The sequence below is a fragment of the Triticum dicoccoides genome, chromosome 3A (genome assembly GCF_002162155.2).
Source record: "Triticum dicoccoides isolate Atlit2015 ecotype Zavitan chromosome 3A, WEW_v2.0, whole genome shotgun sequence".
Classification (NCBI taxonomy): domain Eukaryota; kingdom Viridiplantae; phylum Streptophyta; class Magnoliopsida; order Poales; family Poaceae; genus Triticum; species Triticum dicoccoides.
Genome location: NC_041384.1, coordinates 419,691,834 through 419,711,723, shown reverse-complemented (window position 1 = coordinate 419,711,723; position 19,890 = coordinate 419,691,834).

Genomic DNA, 19,890 nt, shown 5'->3' with positions numbered 1-19,890 from the left:
GAGGAGAAGGTCGGGCGGCGGAGGAGGAGGCCCGGGCCGCGGGGGCTCTCCTCGAGCCCGGCGGGCCGCGGGCGGTGGCGGCGGCGGCTTGCCACGTGGCAGGCCCGAAGTGGCTGCGGGCGGCGGCGTGCAGGTCAGACACGTCTGACTCGGCGCGAACGTTGTCCGGCGGCGGCGGATCTGGGGTTTTAGGGTTAGGGATGAGGGGAGACCCGGGATTTCGGGGAGAGGCCTTTATATAGGCATAGAGGGAGCTAGGAGAGTCCAAATGAGGTGCGGTTTTCGGCCACGCGATCGTGATCGAACACTCTAGATGATGGAGAAGGCTTAGGTGGGTTTTTGGCCAAATTGTAGGGGTGTTGGGCTGCAACACACACGAGGCCTTTTCGGTCCCTCGGTTAACCGTTGGAGTATCAAACGAAGTCCAAATGACACGAAACTTGACGGGCGATCTACCGGTAGTAAACCAAGGCCGCTTGGCAAGTCTCGGTCCAATCCGGAAATGTTTAATCCCCACACACGAAAGAAAGCTAGAAATGACCACCGGAGGAGAACGAAGCGCCGGAATGCAAAACGGACAACGGGGAAAATGCTCGAATGCATGAGATGAACACATATGCAAATGCGATGCACATGATGACAAGATATGGGATGCATGACAACTATGACAACACACGGAGACAAAGACCCGAACCCGAAAAAATAAAATAACTTAGCGCCGAAACGGCAAGAGTTGGAGTACAAATTGGGAAAGTTACATTCGGGGTGTTACAACACTCCACCACTACGAAAGGATCTCGTCCCGAGATCTAGGACTGAAAGAACGCCGGGTACTCAGAACGGAGGTGATCCTCGCGTTCCCAGGTAGCTTCACGGTCGGAATGTGTGACCACTTGACTTTGAGAAATTTGATTGACTTGTTGCGAGTCTTGCGTTCAGTCTCTTCAAGAATAGCAACTGGGTGCTCACGATAGGAGAGATCTTCTTGGAGCTCAATGTCCTCGAAGTTGGCGGTGCAATCAGGAGTCTTGAAGCACTTTCGGAGCTGAGAGACATGGAACACGTCATGAACATTTGCAAAGTTTGAAGGAAGATCGAGTTGATAGGCGAGGTCGCCTCTCTTGCTGACAATCTTGAAAGGTCCCACGTATCTGGGGGCAAGCTTCCCTTTGATACCAAAGCGACGAGTACCTTTCATAGGAGAGACGCGGAGGTAAACATGATCTCCGATCTCGAAAGCCAAATCGCGGTGCTTACTATCATAGTAGCTCTTCTGACGGGATTGGGCTGCTTTAAGGTTATCTCGAATGACTTTGCACATTTCCTCTGCCTCTGTGATTAAGTCATTACCCAAAAGCTGATGTTCACCGGTTTCAGACCAGTTGAGAGGGGTACGGCACTTCCTACCATACAGAATTTCAAATGGGGCCTTGCCCGAACTTGCTTGGAACCTGTTATTGTAGGAGAATTCAGCATAAGGAAGACAATCCTCCCACTTCATGCCGAAGGAGATCACACAAGCCCTGAGCATATCTTCAAGAATCTGGTTGACACGCTCGACTTGACCGCTAGTTTGAGGATGGAAAGCTGTGCTGAAGTGGATGTTGGTGCCCATGGCCTTCTAAAAAGAATCCCAAAACTTGGAGGTAAAGATGCTACCACGGTCTGAAGAGATCACTTGTGGGATACCGTGCAGAGAGACAATACGAGAGGTATAGAGTTCCGCCAATTGAGCTGCAGTGATCGACTCTTTGATAGGCAGAAAGTGAGCCACTTTAGTGAGTTTGTCGATGACAACGAATATAGCATCATTGCCACGCTTGGACTTTGGAAACCCAGTCACGAAGTCCATCTCAATGTGGTCAAACTTCCATTCAGGAGTGGCAAGAGGTTGGAGTAGGCCTGCTGGCCTTTGGTGTTCTGCCTTCACTCTTCTGCAGACATCACATTCATTCACGAATTGAGCGATCTCGCGCTTCATTTGAGTCCACCAATAAGCCTGCTTAAGGTCCTGATACATCTTCGTGCTCCTAGGGTGGATGGAGAGGAGAGAATTGTGAGCCTCGTTCATGATCACTTTACGGAGGTCACCTTTGGGCACAACAATACGATCCTCGAAGAAGAGAGTGTCCTTGTCATCAAGGCGGTAGCACTTGTACTTGGGTTGACTCTTGGCAATCCCAATCTTCACCTTTTTCACCATAGCATCAAGAAGCTGAGCTTGGCGAATCTGGTCTTCCAAGGTAGGAGAGACTTGAAGGTTGGCGAGGAAACCTTGAGGAACAACTTGCAGATTAAGTTTGCGGAAAGCTTCACAAAGCTCGGGTTGATAAGGCTTGAGAATCAGACTGTTACAATAAGCTTTCCTGCTCAAAGCGTCAGCAATCACATTGGCCTTGCCTGGAGTATACTCGATACTCGGATTATACTCTTGAATCATTTCGACCCATCGAGTTTGCCTGAGGTTGAGATTAGGCTGAGTGAAGATGTACTTGAGACTCTTGTGATCAGTGAAAATGTCCACTTTTCTTCTCAATAGAAGATGTCTCCAAGTCAAAAGAGCATGCACAACTGCCGCCAACCCGAGATCATGAGTGGGGTAGTTCTTCTCATTTGGCTTCAACTGGCGAGAGGTATAAGCAACAACTTTCTTCTCTTGCATCAACACTGCGCCAAGACCTTGGAGAGAGGCATCACAAAAGACCTCGTGCGGCTTGGATTCATCAGGCGGAGTCAGAACTGGAGCAGTGATCAATTTCTCTTTCAAAGTGTTGAAAGCAATGTCACACTCCGGAGACCAAATGTACTTGACGTGCTTCTGAAGAAGATCAGAGAGAGGCAATAGCTTGCGAGATCGAGGAAGCTACGGAGTTGCTTCACGTTCTGAGGAGGTTCCCAATTCACAATTGCAGACACCTTCTCAGGATTCACGGCAATGCCCTTGGCAGAGATGATATGACCAAGATAAAGAACCTCATCGAGCCAAAATTTACACTTGGAGAACTTGGCGTAGAACTTGTGTTCTCTGAGCTTATCAAGAACCAAATGCAAGTGCTTGGCATGATCTTCCTTGTTCTTGGAGAAAACCAGAATGTCGTCGAGATAGACCAAAACGAAGTCATTGGTGTAGGCGTTGAAGATGAAATTCATCATGCGAGAGAAAGTCGGAGGAGCGTTGACGAGGCCAAAAGACATGACAGTGTATTCATATGAACCATAGCTTGTCCTGAAAGCCGTCTTGGGAATATCTTGCTCACGGATACGAATCTGATGATAGCCCATACGGAGATCAAGCTTGGAGAATACTTGGGCACCTTTGAGTTGTTCGAACAACTCATTGATGTTGGGAAGTGGGTATTTGTTCTTGATGGTCTTCTTGTTCAATGGACGGTAATCAACACAAAGTCGGTCCGTTCCATCCTTCTTCTTCACAAAAATAACACCACAACCCCACGGAGAAGAACTAGGCCGGATAAGACCCATTTTCTCTTGAATATCGAGTTGCTTCTTCAGCTCCTTCAACTCTTCAGGTCCGAGCTTGTAAGGACGTTTACACACAGGTTCCGTACCAGGCTCAAGATCAATAACAAATTCAACTGGCCGGTGCGGAGGCATTCCTGGAAGCTCTTCTGGAAAGACGTCTTGATATTCGCAAATGACTGGAATTTGCGAGATAGCATCCAATTCACCCTTCTCATTGAGAGAAAACAGATGGATAGTATCATCACGAGCGGCAAAGACAATTACATCCTCAGACGAATGAGTCAATTGAATCTGCCTGGCTGCACAATCAAGCTGAGCCTTGTGCTTAGTAAGCCAATCCATTCCGAGAATAAGATCAATATTCGAGTTACCAAGAACCATTGGAGAAGAAAGAAACTTGTAATCGCCCAACGTGATAGTAACATCCAGAGCCATCATTTTGGTGTTCATGAACAAATCCGGAGAAGAAACCGCTATCGGCTTAGGCAAATCAATAGTATGCACATCATGCATAGATGCAAAAGGCTTCGATAAAAATGATAAAGATGCACCAGTGTCAAAAAGAACTCTTGCGGGAATGTCATTAACAGGAAGGTTACCCATGATCACATCTGGTGAGTCCTCTGCCTGAGCTGCATTCAGCAAGTTGACCTTGGCGGACTTGGGGTTATGCTTGACCACAACTGTACTTGCCGATCTCACAGGAGGAGGAGGAGGAAGACGCCTCTGGTTGAAACACTTGTTGGCATAGTGACCCTTCTGTTGGCACTTGTTGCACGTGACCTCTGAAAGCGGATGGTGATACAGAGCACTCGATCTTGGAGCTTGAGACGAAGTCTTGTTCTGAAAGTCAGGGTTGGGTGGGTGGGAAGAACCACTACCACCTTTGCTCTTCTGCTGATACGGCTGACAGAACAGAGGAGGAGGAAGCCAATACTTCTGCTGCTTGGCCACTTGAGTAGAGGAAGAAGGAGTAACATCACTGACTCGCTTCTTGGAAGCATCACACCTCAACTGAGCAGCCTCTTGCTTCAGTGCCATGTTGTAGAACTCATCGTACCTCAAGGGCTCAAAGAGAACAAGAGCTAGCTGAATTTCTTCTCTGAGGCCACCCCTAAACTGATATATCATGCTCTTCTCATCAGGGACGTCCTGCTTGGCAAAGCGGGCGAGCCTCTGGAACAACTTGTTGTAGTCATAGACAGACAAAGAGCCTTGCTTCAGGTTGCGGAATTCCTCACGCTTGCTTTCAACCACACTCTGAGGAATATGATGAGCTCGGAAATCTTGACAGAATTCATCCCAAGTGATAACACGTCCACCTCTGGAGTCCTTGTACTACTGGAACCATTCTGCATCTTGATCTTTGAGTTGGAAGGAAGCGAACTTGACAAAGTCCTCAGGCCTGACGTTACTGCACTCGAAATGCTTGCACAGATCCACGAGCCAATCGTCAGCATCGGTTGCCTCAACACAATTGCTGAAAGTCTTTGGCCCGTTAGCAAGGAACTGGTTGAGTGAAGCAAAGTGATTCTGATTGTTGCCTTGATTCCCTTGTTTGCCTTGATTGCGCTCTTGAAGAATTTGCATGATCAACTGTGTGTTTGCATTGGTTGCGGCCATCACAGCTTGCCATGCCTCTGGAGGAGGTGGTGGTGGTGGCGGGTCAAGATTTGGAGTCGTGCGCGTTGGAGGAGCCATCCTGAAGAGGTTGACATCCATTAGCACATTGATAGGCAAATATTGAAGCTGAATCCAACGGAATGAAAATTGCAACATATAGTCTTCACATCCGAACAAAATGAACGAATGCATTCCTCTTGAAATGGTCACATATCCATAAATTGAGAAGCCACGTAGAATTAAAGTAGAGAAATAAATCAACAAGGTACGGATCAAGAACGAATAATCGGTAAGAAATCCCAATCTCAAACCAATATCCGTGGAAGAAGAACTAGAGCTACAAGAATTCCCACCTATGAAACTACCGAACCTTTCCGGTTATGCAATCAGGTGTTGGGGATACAGGAGAAGCATAATATCTCACCCAAACTAGCAATTCCTACATCCAGATGTATCCATCATTCAACATATAACCAAGAAACCTTCGGAAACCATCTACCTCAACCTTCGAAAAGCATCCGTTATACAAGTTATGGCGATACTCCCGAACTCCCGCCCCACTACTGGGTGGCGTCGAGGTTATCTCACCAACGAACTGCATAGAAGAGATTTTCGATGTCGGTGTACTAAACTCAGGTATTCTAGAACTGCAACGATAAAATTATGATGACAACACCTCAGAGCTCAACTCCCTAGGACACTTCCACAAAACCCCTGACAGGAGGCACCAAGACAATGTTCTCATCATAAATCCATCGGAACGATTCCAAGATACCCGCGTGATCCTAAAAAAAATTTAGTCAAAACTCTACGTCAGGATGCCTTACCAGAGTGATGAGGAGACTGGGAAGTAAAAAGAATACCTAAACTCTCCGATATATAATTCCTAAATGACTCAAAACATTTTTCTAGACACAACTCAGCCGCTAAAAACGATCAAGCAATGGGGCTCCTAAGGTCGGGGAAGGCTCTGATTACCAACTTGTAACACCCTCGATGCGACTATAGCTCCCACGTGTCGAGGCATGACTTAGAGACATAATCGCATTGAAGGCATATGTCGCAAGTTAGGAAATCTTCACAACATCCCATGTAATATGATAATAAAAGGGGAGATAACATAGTTGGCTTACACTCGCCACGTCAAACAAGTACATAAAAAACATTACAGCATACAAACACTCAGGGCCCGACTACGGCGCCAAAATAAAAGAGAACCCAACATGCGACACGGTCCCGATCACCCCCAACTAAGCACCACTAATGATCATCAGGAAAGGAAACATAGTAACGTTGAGAGTCCTCATTGAACTCCCACTTGAGCTCAAATGCGTCACCTGGAGCGGAATCATCAGGCCCTGCATCTGGTTTAATAGTAATCTGTGAGCCACATGGACTCAGCAATCTCGCACCCTCGCGATCAAGACTATTTAAGCTTATAGGTAAGGCAAGGTAAAATATATGTGGAGCTGCAGCAAGCGACTAGCAAGTATGGTGGCTATCCTATTCGCAAAAGAGAGCGAGAAGAGGAGGCAAAGCGCGAGCGAGAAACTAGAGAACAACCTGCGCAAACATTACTCCAACACCGTGTCCACTTCCTGGACTCCGTCGAGAAGAGGCCATCATGGTAACACACTCAGTTGATTCATTTTAATTAAGTTAAGGTTAAAGTTATCTACAACCGGACATTAACAAATTCCCATCTGCCCATAACCGGGGGCACGACTTTCGAAAGTTCAAATCCCTGCAGGGGAGTCCCAACTTAGTCCATGACAAGCTCTCACGGTCAACGAAGGAATAGACCTCCTCCCAAGACGTTCCGATCAGACTCGGTATCTCGGTTCTTCAAGACACTTCGAGAGGTTAAAATAAGACCAGCAACACCGCCCGAATGTGCTGACAAATCCCGATAGGAGCTACACATATCTCGTTCTCAGGGCACACTCAGATGAGCAGGACATCGGGTAGGCCAGCCCAGAGTTGCCCCTGGTAGCCCCGGACATTGCTCGGTGGGACCAACACTCAGAGGAGCACTGGCCCGGGGGGGCTAAAATAAGATGAACCTCGGGCTCCGGAAACCCAAGGGAAAAGAGGCTAGGTGGCAAATGGTAAAACAAGGTTGGGCATTGCTGGAAAAGCTTTAATCAAGGCGAACTATCAAGGGGTTCCCATTATAACCCAACTGCGTAAGGAACGCAAAATCCGGGAACATAACACCAATATGACGGAAACTAGGGCGGCAAGAGTGGAACAAAACACTAGGCGAGAGGCCGAGCCTTCCACCCTTTACCAAGTATATAGATGCATTAAGATAACAAGATAATATGATGATATCCCAACAAGTAAATAAATGTTCCAACAAGGAACGGCCTTCGATCTTCACCTGCAGCTAGCAACGCTATAAGAGGGGCTGAGCAAAGCGGTAACATAGCCAATCAACGGTTTGCTAGGACATGGTGGGTTAGAGGTTTGACATGGAAAATTTGGGAGGCTTGAAAGCAAGTGGTAGGTATCATAGCAAAAGAGCGAGCAAACTAGCATAGCAAAGATAGTAGTGATTTCGAGGGTATGATCATCTTGCCTGCACAGTTGTCAGAGTTGACTGGATCCTCGAAAGCAAACTCAACGGGCTCCTCGTTAGTGAACTCGTCTCCCGGCTCTACCCAAACAAGACAAACAAGCAACAAGGACACAATCAACCACGTGCAAGGATCAAACAATATGATGCAAAGATGATGTGCCATGCGGGATGCATATGCAAGATGTGACAAGAAATGCATGAACCTGGCCTCAACCTGGGAATCCAAGTGTGCCACTGGAAAGATGAGATGAAATTGCTTGAACGCGATATAAAGAACACCGGAATCGGAGTTACGGTTTGGAAATGGCAAGCGATTCAAATATGAGACCGGTCTGCGATTTACAGCAAGTAGCCATCTAAATGCAACGAAATGACCATGCTACAACACCCAAACATGACAACAAAGTACATGGCAGGGATGCATTTAAGATGTTTAACAAAAGTCTAGCACTAAGCTACGGCCAATTCATCCATTAACAGGTCCAAACAAGCATGGCAAAAATGCATATGGCAAACAGATCTCAGACTTAGTGAAATTAACACTTGTCTGGAATTTCAGATCAGGTAGCACTCTTCGGAGCAACAAAACTACATGCTACAGGACCTAAACATGGCAAAGTAAATCATGGCATGGAGCTACTCAAAGATCTTAACAAAAGTCACTTAGTGACCTTGAGCCAAAAGGGATCAGAAAATACAATTGCAAGCATGTGAACATAGCAAAAAGATAATCAGTTTTCAGACTTTGTGAAAACCGGAGCATGCTGAAAACCGATATCAAGTAGGCATGTTTACGACCTCGATGCACTCACTACAGGGCAAGTCATGACAATCTAAGCATACACACATCAAGAATACATGAAATGCAAGCTAGAAATGGCAAGAACAATAACCTAGCATGCACGGATCAACTACAACAACATCGGCAAAATTGCAAACAAGTTGACAATCTGCCCAGATTCACAAAATAGCAAAAGTAGAGCTCGATTGACTCAATCTAGGTTGCTCCATAATTGCAAACAAAGACATGGATGGATAGAGCACTACAAGATTAACAAAACATCCTTACTGATCATCCTCAAAAGAGGCACGGATCACTAGGAAACAACATGAACATATGGCCATATGAGATAAACAGCTCAAGGACTTAGTGGAAATGCTAAGTCCCTGAAAACAGAAATACCAAGTGCACCACTTTGCAAGCTTGTGCTAGGCACCACACACATCACATAAATACATGGATTGCACCTCTGGAAAGATGGCAAAACCCTTAACAAAACATATGTAGAGCTCAAGGGCATATCATGCACACATTAATCATGGCAAAAATGACAAAAAGGCTAAATGGAGTAGCAGATCTGACAATAATCTCAATTAGCCCTCTTCTAACAACATTTCGGGCATCAAGATGAACTCAAATGAAAATGATGCAATGGGATGAAATAATGTACTCTCTGAGATTAACATTTTGATATGCTATATGCCAAAAACGGAGTTACGGATGCAAAGTTACGGGGCTATGAACATGAGCATATGTGCTAGGGTTTCGAGAGAAAAAGTCAACCCGAAGAGATATTTTCAGATCTGGATCGCACGCGGATCGAGGTTCGACGGAATCTCGCTGGAGTTCACTGTAGACGGCTGGAGGCGATGAGGAGGACGGCGGAGGGCGGCGGGGTCGCCGGAGAGGAGGCGAGGCCGAGGCGAGGGGCGGCCGGGGCGGCGTTGAGGCAGCTGCGAGGCGGCACGGACGCGGCGGCCGGGGCGGCGAGCGGCCGGGCGGCGGGCGGCGGAGCTGCGGCGGCACGGCGCCAGCGCGGTGGCGGCGGGGAGCCGGCGAGCGGCGCGGGAGGAGGAGAAGGTCGGGCGGCGGCGGAGGAGGCCCGGGCCGCGGGGGCTCCCCTCGGGCCCGGCGGGCTGCGGGCGGTGGCGGCGGCGGCTTGCCACGTGGCAGGCCCGGAGTGGCTGCGGGCGGCGGCACGCAGGTCGGACACGTCCGACTCGGTGCGGATGTTGTCCGGCGGCGGCGGATCTGGGGTTTTAGGGTTAGGGACGAGGGGAGACCCGGGATTTTGGGGAGAGGCCTTTATATAGGCATAGAGGGAGCTAGGAGAGTCCAAATGAGGTGCAGTTTTCGGCCACACGATCGTGATCGAAAGCTCTAGATGATGGAGAAGGCTTAGGTGGGTTTTGGGCCAAATTGGAGGGGTGTTGGGATGCAACACAAACGAGGCCTTTTCGGTCCCTCGGTTAACCGTTGGAGTATCAAACGAAGTCCAAATGATACGAAACTTGACGGGCGGTCTACCGGTAGTAAACCAAGGCTGCTTGGCAAGTCTCGGTCCAATCCAGAAATGTTTAATCCCCACACACGAAAGAAAGCTAGAAATGACCACCGGAGGAGAACGAAGCGCCGGAATGCAAAACGGACAACGGGGAAAATGCTCGAATGCATGAGATAAACACGTATGCAAATGCGATGCACATGATGACAAGATATGGGATGCATGACAACGATAACAACACACGGAGACAAAGACCCGAACCCGAAAAAACAAAATAACTTAATGTCGAAACGGCAAGAGTTGGAGTACAAATTGGGAAAGTTACATACGGGGTGTTACAAGTGAGTAGAGTGATTCTTGGGTTCAAGAACCCAGAAATGGAATACCTACATACTAAATGGCATCACGGGATGCTTTCGAGAGTGACGGCCAGAATCATCACACCGAGAATAGAAAGCATGGATAGATTACCAAGTGATTCTCTAAGACACTTAGGGTCATAATAATGGCTCCATCATATATGGCGATGCAATAGAGTACCTCAACGCACTGGTTTGTGTTGTTAATCTGGACCAAAGGAACATCGGGAAGGGAAAGAAGGAAGTTGCAAATGCATCAGACTATTTAGAAACCTGGGATGACTCGGACAGCATAACGGCTGTAAATGCTCAAAAGATTTGATAAATCCTGCAAAATGGTGGCATAACCACTTAACATCACAACATCAAGGTTCTGAGACAACTGTTAACACACGGAAGTACTAGAAACTGGACCAAGGCTTGAATCCATCATTCCTATAAGTCTCCAACATAGTAACTCGTCATCATGATAGATAGATGAGAAAGCCTAGTTCTTAACCCCGTAGAAAAGAAAGGATGACTCGGATCAAAAGGGCATAAGGTAAAGGAGTAAAAGAGCCTTACGTTCCCATCCACAATCAATTCCCTTATATAACTAAAGCATTTCTAGACTCAACTTCGACCAGTTTGGCTTGGTAATCCTAAAGGTAGTTAGGCTCTGATATCAAAACTATCAGGACCCTGATCCTAAGTCACACCGATCTAGCATGTAACACATCATATCACTTTGCGGCCTCACGCACGGTATTCCCATGGGTGCCACCTTACCTAGCTCTGGACCGTTTGCGCCTTTTGGCTCACGTATATGATAGTGTCGCTAGCATCCATATGACAGAGAACCCGGGCCGACATGACTAGTCGTAAACCCAAGGTGGCACTAACTTACAGGAACAGGAATACATGACCCAGCAATGAACGTGTCGATCATCAACGTATGAACCCCAAGTCGTAGCGAGCTATAAGGACTTCAAGGAACAACGCGATACATTTCCCCCACTACAAAAAAAGACACATCCGTGACATTTTGGGCCGAACGATTTTTTTTCTGTCATACTTATGACACTTCTATGACGATAATTGTGACAAAACCCGGTATCATCATATATGTGGTGGGGTCCTACTTCTATGACAAAAAATCATGATAGAAAATGGGTTTTTCGTCCTGGGCGGGCCGGAGGCGCAGCTGCATGACATTCTTTGGGCCGTCCATGACAGAAAAAAACCGTGGTAGAAGCGAGGGCACGGAAAATATCGGGGAGTCCCCGAATACGATGGGTGGTGGGGGCCGAGCGATGCGTGTTTCTCTCGTACGTACGCGCGTGTGTGCAAGGCGTTGGGCTCTAACAGAACCCGAGCAATTGCACTGCAGGCTGCGCGTTACTGAACCCGAGCGATCGATCGATGGCTGTTAACTGAACCCGATCGAGCGATTCCTTCGCTACTGCTGCTAACTAAAGTTAATCGATGCTGCCTCTGGATGAACAGTGAGCTTTGCGCGGGGGGTGGATGAACAGTTCCCGGTGGGGGTGGATGAATAGGACCCCGTGGTGTTGCCTTTGGATGAACAGTACCCCGATCGATCGAGCCGGTTGGGGCTGGAAGAACAGGACCCCGTGGAGGGCAGGATGAACAGTCGATGGTGGAGGGCAGGATGAACAGTAGCCCGTGGAGGGGTTGGTTGAACAGGAGCCCGTGGAGAGGGCTGGTTGAACAGTAGCCGGTGGAGTAGCGTGCGGTGGAGGCTGGATGAACAGGAGCCCGTGGATGAACAGTCGCAGGTGGAGGCTGGAGGAGGTCGACGGTGGATGAACAGTAACCCGTGGAGGCTGGAGGGGGTCGACGGTGGAGATGAACAGTATCCCGTGGAGTCCCGTTTTAGGGTACGCCACGCCCCTCCCGATGAACATGACCCCCGTTTCAACCGTAGCGCTCCATCACAAGTCTGTTTCCTCCGTTTTGCGGTACGCCACACCCCTCCCGATCAACAGGACCCCTGTTTCGACCGTAGGAGGTCCGTTTCCTCCTTTTTGTTGTATGCCAGACCCCTCTTGATGAACATGATCCCGTTTCGAACGTGGCCGGTCGAACACAATGTTGTTTCCTCCGTTCCGCGGTACACCAGGCCTCATTTCCATCAGCTGTTCCGTCCAAGCCCTCCCGATGAACACGACGACGCATTCCGCTCCGACCCAGTCGGTTGGCTCCCCATGAACATGACGGCGACGTTGATTCTCCGTTCCGACCCAGCCATGTACATGAGCCCTGGCCGTACGTATGCGCGAGTAGGCGTTCGAGACCCTACCCATATGTACGTACGTGGCCGTATTTTCTTTCTTGCACACTGGCCGCTGTACGTATGTGTACATGCTACTTGCGCGCCTCTACTACGACACGTGCGCGCCTCTACTACGACACGTGCGCGCCTCTACATCGACCAGTATGTACGTACACGTTCGCAACCAGAATGACAACACTACGTACGCTTCGAGCAGGTGGGTCCCGACGGTCAGGCACTTCCTTGCGTGCGAAGATGTAGCTGGTGGGTCCCAGCAGTCAGGGGGCGAATCATTTTTTTTGCCCGGACGCACTTCCTTGCATGCGAAGATGTAGCTGGTGGGTCCCAGCAGTCAGGGGGAAACGTTTTTCGCGAAATACGGTGGCCCATCCGGTGGGTCCCCGCTATCAGGTGGAGGAATAATTATTTTGCGCGTAATAAGGAGGCACTTCCTTGCTGCGGCCGTGGACCCAACTGTCAGCCTCTCCACGTACATTCCATGTTCGATGGAAGCCGTTCCTTGACCACGTTGACCACGCTGCGCCGAGAGCACCAGGGCGATGGACGACGGCGAGGCCTAGGAAGGGGACGACGCGGAGCCGGGGAAGACACAGAAGTGGAAGCCCGCATAGAGAGGAGTACGAGGGGTCACTGGTTCGGCTACGGTGTAAAGCTGCCGTCGCCGCAGGGCCTGGCCAGTGGTGGGAATAGTAGGGGCGGTGAGGCCTCCACGGCAGCACATCCGGCCATGGGTGGCAGGAGCATGTGGCACGACCGGCGCTGCTTTGGGCGGCTGGAGCAAGAAGACCAGAGGTTGAAGAAGCACAATGGCCATTGGATGGACATCGTACGGTCACTGGAGCTAGAATCGTTCATATTGACTAAGTTGACAAAGCACTCCTCCCCGTCAACTTAGTAGGCCCACAAGTCAGCCACCCACCAAGGTGGGTCCCTACTAGCAGGGGGAGTATTCATTTTTTATGCGTAATAAGGCGACACTTCCGGTGGGTCCGAGCTGACAGCGGGGGGGAATGTTTTTTCACGAAATACGGTGGCTTGTCCGGTGGGTCCCAGCAGTCAGGGGGAAATGTTTTTTTCGCCAAATACGGTGGTCCGTCCGGTGGGTCCCTGCTGTCAGGTGGAGGAATAATTAGTTTCCGCGTAATAAGGAGGCACTTCCTTACGGCTGCCATGGACCCAACTGTCAGCCTCTCCACATACAGTACTCTTCCGATGGAAGTCATTCCTTGACCACGTTGACCACACCACGTCGAGAGCACCAGGGCGGTGGATGACGGCGAGGCCTAGGAAGGGGACGACACGGAGCCGGGGAAGATGCGGCAATGGATGCCCATGCGTAACGAGTATGAGGGTTCACTGGTTCGCTGCGGTGTGAGGCTGCCATCTGTGATAGCTTGGCTTAAGAGGGTTCGCTGGTTCATATCAATAAGAAATTCCTTCTTTTCTGGAAGCCCATTCAGACAGAACTCCAAAGTTAAGTGTGCTCAGCTTGGAGTAATTTCAGGATGGGTGACCGATCGGGAAGTTGCTCCTGGGTGCGCACGAGTGAGGACAAAGTGCAAAGAAAAGACTAGTATTGATACGTGGGGCCAGTCTAGATCCTGCCAGGAGTAACGACCACCGGCGGGTGTGTCCGGGGCGTTACAAGTTGGTATCAGAGCAAACCCTCGCGGTTACGCAGATGTTTGCGGACAGGTGCGCGGCCATGTTGTTCATGATGTTTGTGACCCATCGTGGCACCCGGCATGGCACATGTACTGGACTGGATGCACAGACGTATGTGCCAAGAGGGAACGTTCCTGTGGCCCGATGAGGACGTGGTTCCTCTGAGTGGGGGTGTATGTGATAGCCTGGCTTAAGAGGGATGATAGACTACTCATATCAATAAGGAATTCCTTCTTTTCCGGAAGCCCATTCGGACAGAACTCCAAAGTTAAGCATGCTCAGCTTGGAGTAATTTCAGGATGGGTGACCGACCGGGAAGTTGCATATTGACTAAGTTGACAAAGCCCTCCGTCCCCGTCAACTTAGTAGGCCCACAAGTCAGCCTGCCACTATACTGTGTCCCAGCTAGCTGGGGGAGTATTCATTTTTTTTGTGCGTAATAAGGACGCACTTCCTTGCATGCGAAGATATAGCTGGTGGGTCCGAGCTATCAGTGGCGGTAATGTTTTTTCGCGAAATACAGAGGCCCTTTCGGTGGGTCCCAGATGTTAGGTGGAGGAATCATTAGTTTGCGCATAATAAGGAGGCATTTCCTTGCGTGCGGCCGTGGACCCAGCTGTCAGCCTCTCCACGTACAGTCCACTTCATATGCATGTCGGTCGTTGACCACGTTGACCAGGCCGCGCCGAGAGCACCAGGGCAGTGGACGACGGCGAGGCCTAGGAAGGGAACGACGCTGAGGTAGGGAAGACTAGGTAGTTGTTTCCCACGCGGAGGGGAGTACAACTGTACGAGGGTTTACTGGTACGTCTGCCGTTGCCAGAGAATAACAGTAGGTGTGGGTGAGTAGAGGGATGGCTAGGGCAGCGATGGGAGTACGGTGGGGCGGTGAGGCCTGCGTGGCAGCACAGCCGGCTGTGGGGAGGACGGAGCAGGCAGTCCCGCCGGCGCTTGTTTGAGCGGCTGGAGGAGGAATAGCAGAGATTGAAGAAGCACGACAGCCGTTGGATGGACATGCAACAGTCACTGCTTGTGTGTCAACCTTTTTTTAGGAAAGCCTCAAATCTATGGAAAACAGCATACAACCCATCTGCCATTATTTCTAATAATTTAAATCCCATTTGCTAATTCTTAAGGTTTTTTTGGAGCCCATATTCTTTTTGTTAGCATTACAGCCCATATTGTGGCCACGGTTAAAAAATTATACGAAATGTTGCATATTTTGGTGCGGTCCGAACTGTTTTTAATCCCGAAATTTCGAGTCCCATTCAAATTGATTTAAAAAAATGTATATCAATATGAAATCCTACAAATTGTCCGTGCATAAAAATTAATGCAATTTAAAATCTTGAAATGAAAAAAAGAAATTTGAAAGTAATTGCCGGTTTGATGTTTTTTAAAAATGTACAGCCCATTTCTCATTACTGATAGGCCATTTTCTCGTCCAGCCGAATGAAGCTCTCCTCGTCTAGAAAGATTTCCAGCCCAACAGGCGTGACAAAGCGACTTACTTGGCAAATCACAAAAAAAACTGGGCTAGCCATTTTCAGAAAGAAAAAACTACTGGGCTGGTCTGTGGTAAACATAAAAGAGAAGGTTGTCTAGACAGGCCAGAATGCCCCGCACAGCCCAGTTGACACCCTGCTTCCATCTCAAAAACAAATTAGATAAATGCCACAAGAAATATGGAGATTCATAAAAATGCCACTGCAATTTCCAAACTTTGAAAAATACCACTGCAATTTTTGCAAACTTTGGAAAACACCAGTGCAATTTGCAAACTTTGAAAAACGCCACTCCAGACTTCGAAAAATGCCACTGGAAATGGCATGAAATGGCATTTTTCAAAGTTTGGAAATTGCAGTGGCATTTCTCAAAAGCACCAGATTTGGAGTGGCATTTATCAAATTAACCCAAAACAAAAGTAATTGGGTGAGCTGCTGGGTCCCTGGTGTCAGCCGCTCGTTGTGAAACTCTCTCGTTTATTGACTACATTGATAATGGCATGGGACCAGATGTCAGATATCCATTAGGAAGAGCCATTTTTTATTGGATTGAAATAAAGAGGCACTTGCTTGCATACTGCCATGACCTCAGCGGGTCCCTGCTATCATCCTCTCCACGTACAATCATCTCCTAATTGTGTACGCGTCAACTAAGTAGGCCCACAACTTAGCCTCTAAACCCGCGGAGCACAAATACAACCCACTTAAAAAATAACAGCCCATTCCATACGTTCAAACGGAAAGTTCAACATTCAGAGCAAAGTACCAGGTCTGATCCACATATAGAGTACTGAACTTCCACGTTGACAACCATCATAGCCATGTTAACTATCTACTCCCACTAATTCTCTAGTAGCATACAAGTACTAACTTACTCTTAGCTAACTAGATGATGCCGGCCGCCATCTGCGGTACACGCTAAACGCCGGCACCGACATCCTCCGCCTCACCTCGGACTTGCCAGAGGTGCGACAGGGTGCGTTGCTTGCGTGCGTTGGCCCTTTCCATGCCGGCGTGGTCCACCAAAGCTACGGCTTCTAAGTGGGAAACCCACTTGACGAGCTGGTAGTAAAAATCGACGTCGCGAACGCGTGCTTGCCCGACAGCTTCTACGGCTATTTGCCGGGCGCCGGCCTCCATGTAGTCGGCCCAGGTGCGGGCGCTCTGCTCGCGACTCAGAGCGTCGGTGTGCTGCTGCTCCATTTCCTGCTGGCGGCGCAAATCGGCGATACGCTGCTCCTCCGCCAGGCGGTCATGCTCCAACAAGTCCTCGATCTCCGCATTGCTATCTAAAGACCGCTAGAATGTCTCCTCCCTCCGTCTACCTTTTGGTGAAAAACCGAACACTAGTTTCGGCGGTGACCGCCTTCGGTGTCGCCTATCATGGACGGGCGGGGACATGGCGGACGTGGCGAGAGCGAGGATAAGTGGCGAGGGACGTCAGGCCGGTGGGGGCTTGTGAGGATAGGGCGAGTTGGGTCACGGTGCCACCATAGAAGGCCGGGAAATAGTACTGATAGGCGGAAGGTAGCGCGACGCTCATCAGAATTCAATGCATAATTAGCAGGCATGGCTTAGCGCGCCAGCTTGCCATGGAAAACTAGAGAAACTGAAGTTCTGACTGTGCCGTCCCGTCCCGTCTGTGCTGCATCGCACGCCGGCATGACGGTCAAACAAGTGCACTTGAATCATCTCCCTCTTGCCAATAATGATTCCACGGATTAAAAGGCCTGCAACAATTAAAGCGCATCTTTTTCGCATCAGTTAGCGGCCTTAATTACGGTCGGCTGCATGCAGGCACTCAAAATTGCTCACAGCCAGTACGCGAAGCAGCATGCAACGAGTCGCAGCCGAGGGCATTAGTTGATGAACTTTAGCTGGGAGATAAGGCATTTGCGAACGTTTTCGCTGGCAGTTTCTTCAGATTCGCATGGCATTTTCTTCAGAGCAGCTTGTCAGTTTCTTTAGAGGTAGGCATTTTTATTCAAAAAACAGCCACTTTGGATCTTGCGTCGCAACTAAAACAGCCAGGAGCGCATTAGTAGGCTAGCTAGTGATCGATCAGTAACTTGTAAACACTGAGCGAACAGATATAAGGAACTGTTAATGCATCTCAATGATTCACAGATCATATACAAATATGTAGCTCCAAAAGCAAAGATCAGCCACAACTAAAACCAACTAGTATGATTCCCATACATAAGATCAACATGTTAATGCATCTCAATGATTCACAGATCATATACAAATATGTAGCTCCAAAAGCAAAGATCTAGAAAAACATATGTTCTTCCTACTAACATGGATGCTCTCTTGGCCAACATTCAGTACAAACTGAAAGACAAATTTGTTTGTGAAGTCTACAATTCCTCTTGCAAACGTAAGTGGTTTCACCAACAGCTAGAACCATGAGAATGAACCACACATGATGGAGGAACATCCACTGCAATATGATTTGGTCTTCTCTTGATCACACGGTGAGACTATTTTCGGAATACAAACTTTAACTTAGGCAAAATGATGCCCATTGTATAATCAGACCAAAGCAATGAAGCACCCAGTGTTGCCAATAAATAGTATAGTACTACTTTTCTGCAGTCCATGAAGTGACTATCCAATCTTTCTATGTCTGTTTTCAAATGGCACTGCATGCAGTGACTATACTATTCTCTTGTGCAGTTCAACCAAAATTGCGGTCACTTTGTGTGTTTGCCAAATAGCAATGGGCAGACATCTCTGTCTGCACAAATATCAAGCAGCTAGTAAACATATACCCCACCTTGTATTTTCGGTTTAAACATGTCTCTTCCGCTTAGCATCTGTCATGTTTTGCACTGGAAAATTTGATACAGTCATGTTTTGCCCTGGACAATTTCATACTGAATTGATTTGCTTGTTCAGAGCAAAGATATAGCGCCTATTCTTCATCAGACCAAGGATATCCATGTTCGCAGTGATGGAAGAGGTGAAATCGATACAACCGAAATTGAGCATCCAATCATTGAATCCTGTCCTGCACCTCCAATGTAGGTCCACCCTGCCAATAAATTCACATGCAAACCACTAGTATTACTATCTAATGACAGTACAAAAAGAGTAGTGAGATAGTAGCAAACCATGTACCTTCTTAATGAACAGCTCATAGTGCCACCAATTGGATATAAAGGTTTGGAAGAAAACATGCTCCTAATGTTGAACTAGTTGGACATTTTGTGCGGTTCCACTAAAATCGAGCATCCCTGTTTGCATAGATATTGAAAGTGTGATTACTATAAAAGTGGCACTAGTTGAAGCATATACTCACAAATATAAGCATTCCAATTTCTTAATGGGAAAAGGTAGCAAGACTGTTTCTAACCAACTATTTGAAGGAATAAATAAGGCAACAAAGGCTAATGTCAGAAAGGCATATATAGTTCTTTCTGAAAGAATGGTCGATTCCCGACCTTTGTGCAGTTCAACTAAAATAAAATGCCATCACTGCCTTGACAATTCAGTGACACTGTACAAAAGGAAATGACTTAACATTACATCATGATGTCAGGTATGTAGTCGACAGGCATTAGAGACAAACTTACAGACCTCCTCCGATAACATAATGACCATTAATTTTAACAAAGGTGTGAGTAGCTTTACCGGGATAATTTGAGTGAACTCTACACCCTCTGTTCCTTAATATAAGACGTTTTCGCGGTTCAGTTTAAAGTACCCAAACGTCTACTAGTATTTAGAAAAACAGGTAGTAGTTTTCTTGAGCACATATCTGGGAAAGATTGCCGCACTTTATTTATGTCCATACGCTAATGCAAAACCATTCAAAATTTTGAATACTACAAATATACACTAATCCAGTGGCTAGTGCAACAGTAGAGTAGTTATTTTATTACAGGGTACAGTACAATAGTTTTACTAAATAGATTTCAATAAACTATGGCATTGGAAGACTTCTATAAGAATTAACGATACAAAATGTAAAGGTGACACGTTTCAACATTGGTATACTAGTTGTGCATGAGCATTAAACCAAATACAAAAGTCTGAAGGTAACTAGCATTATTAACAAATGACAGTATAAAAAAATTGCACACCATGT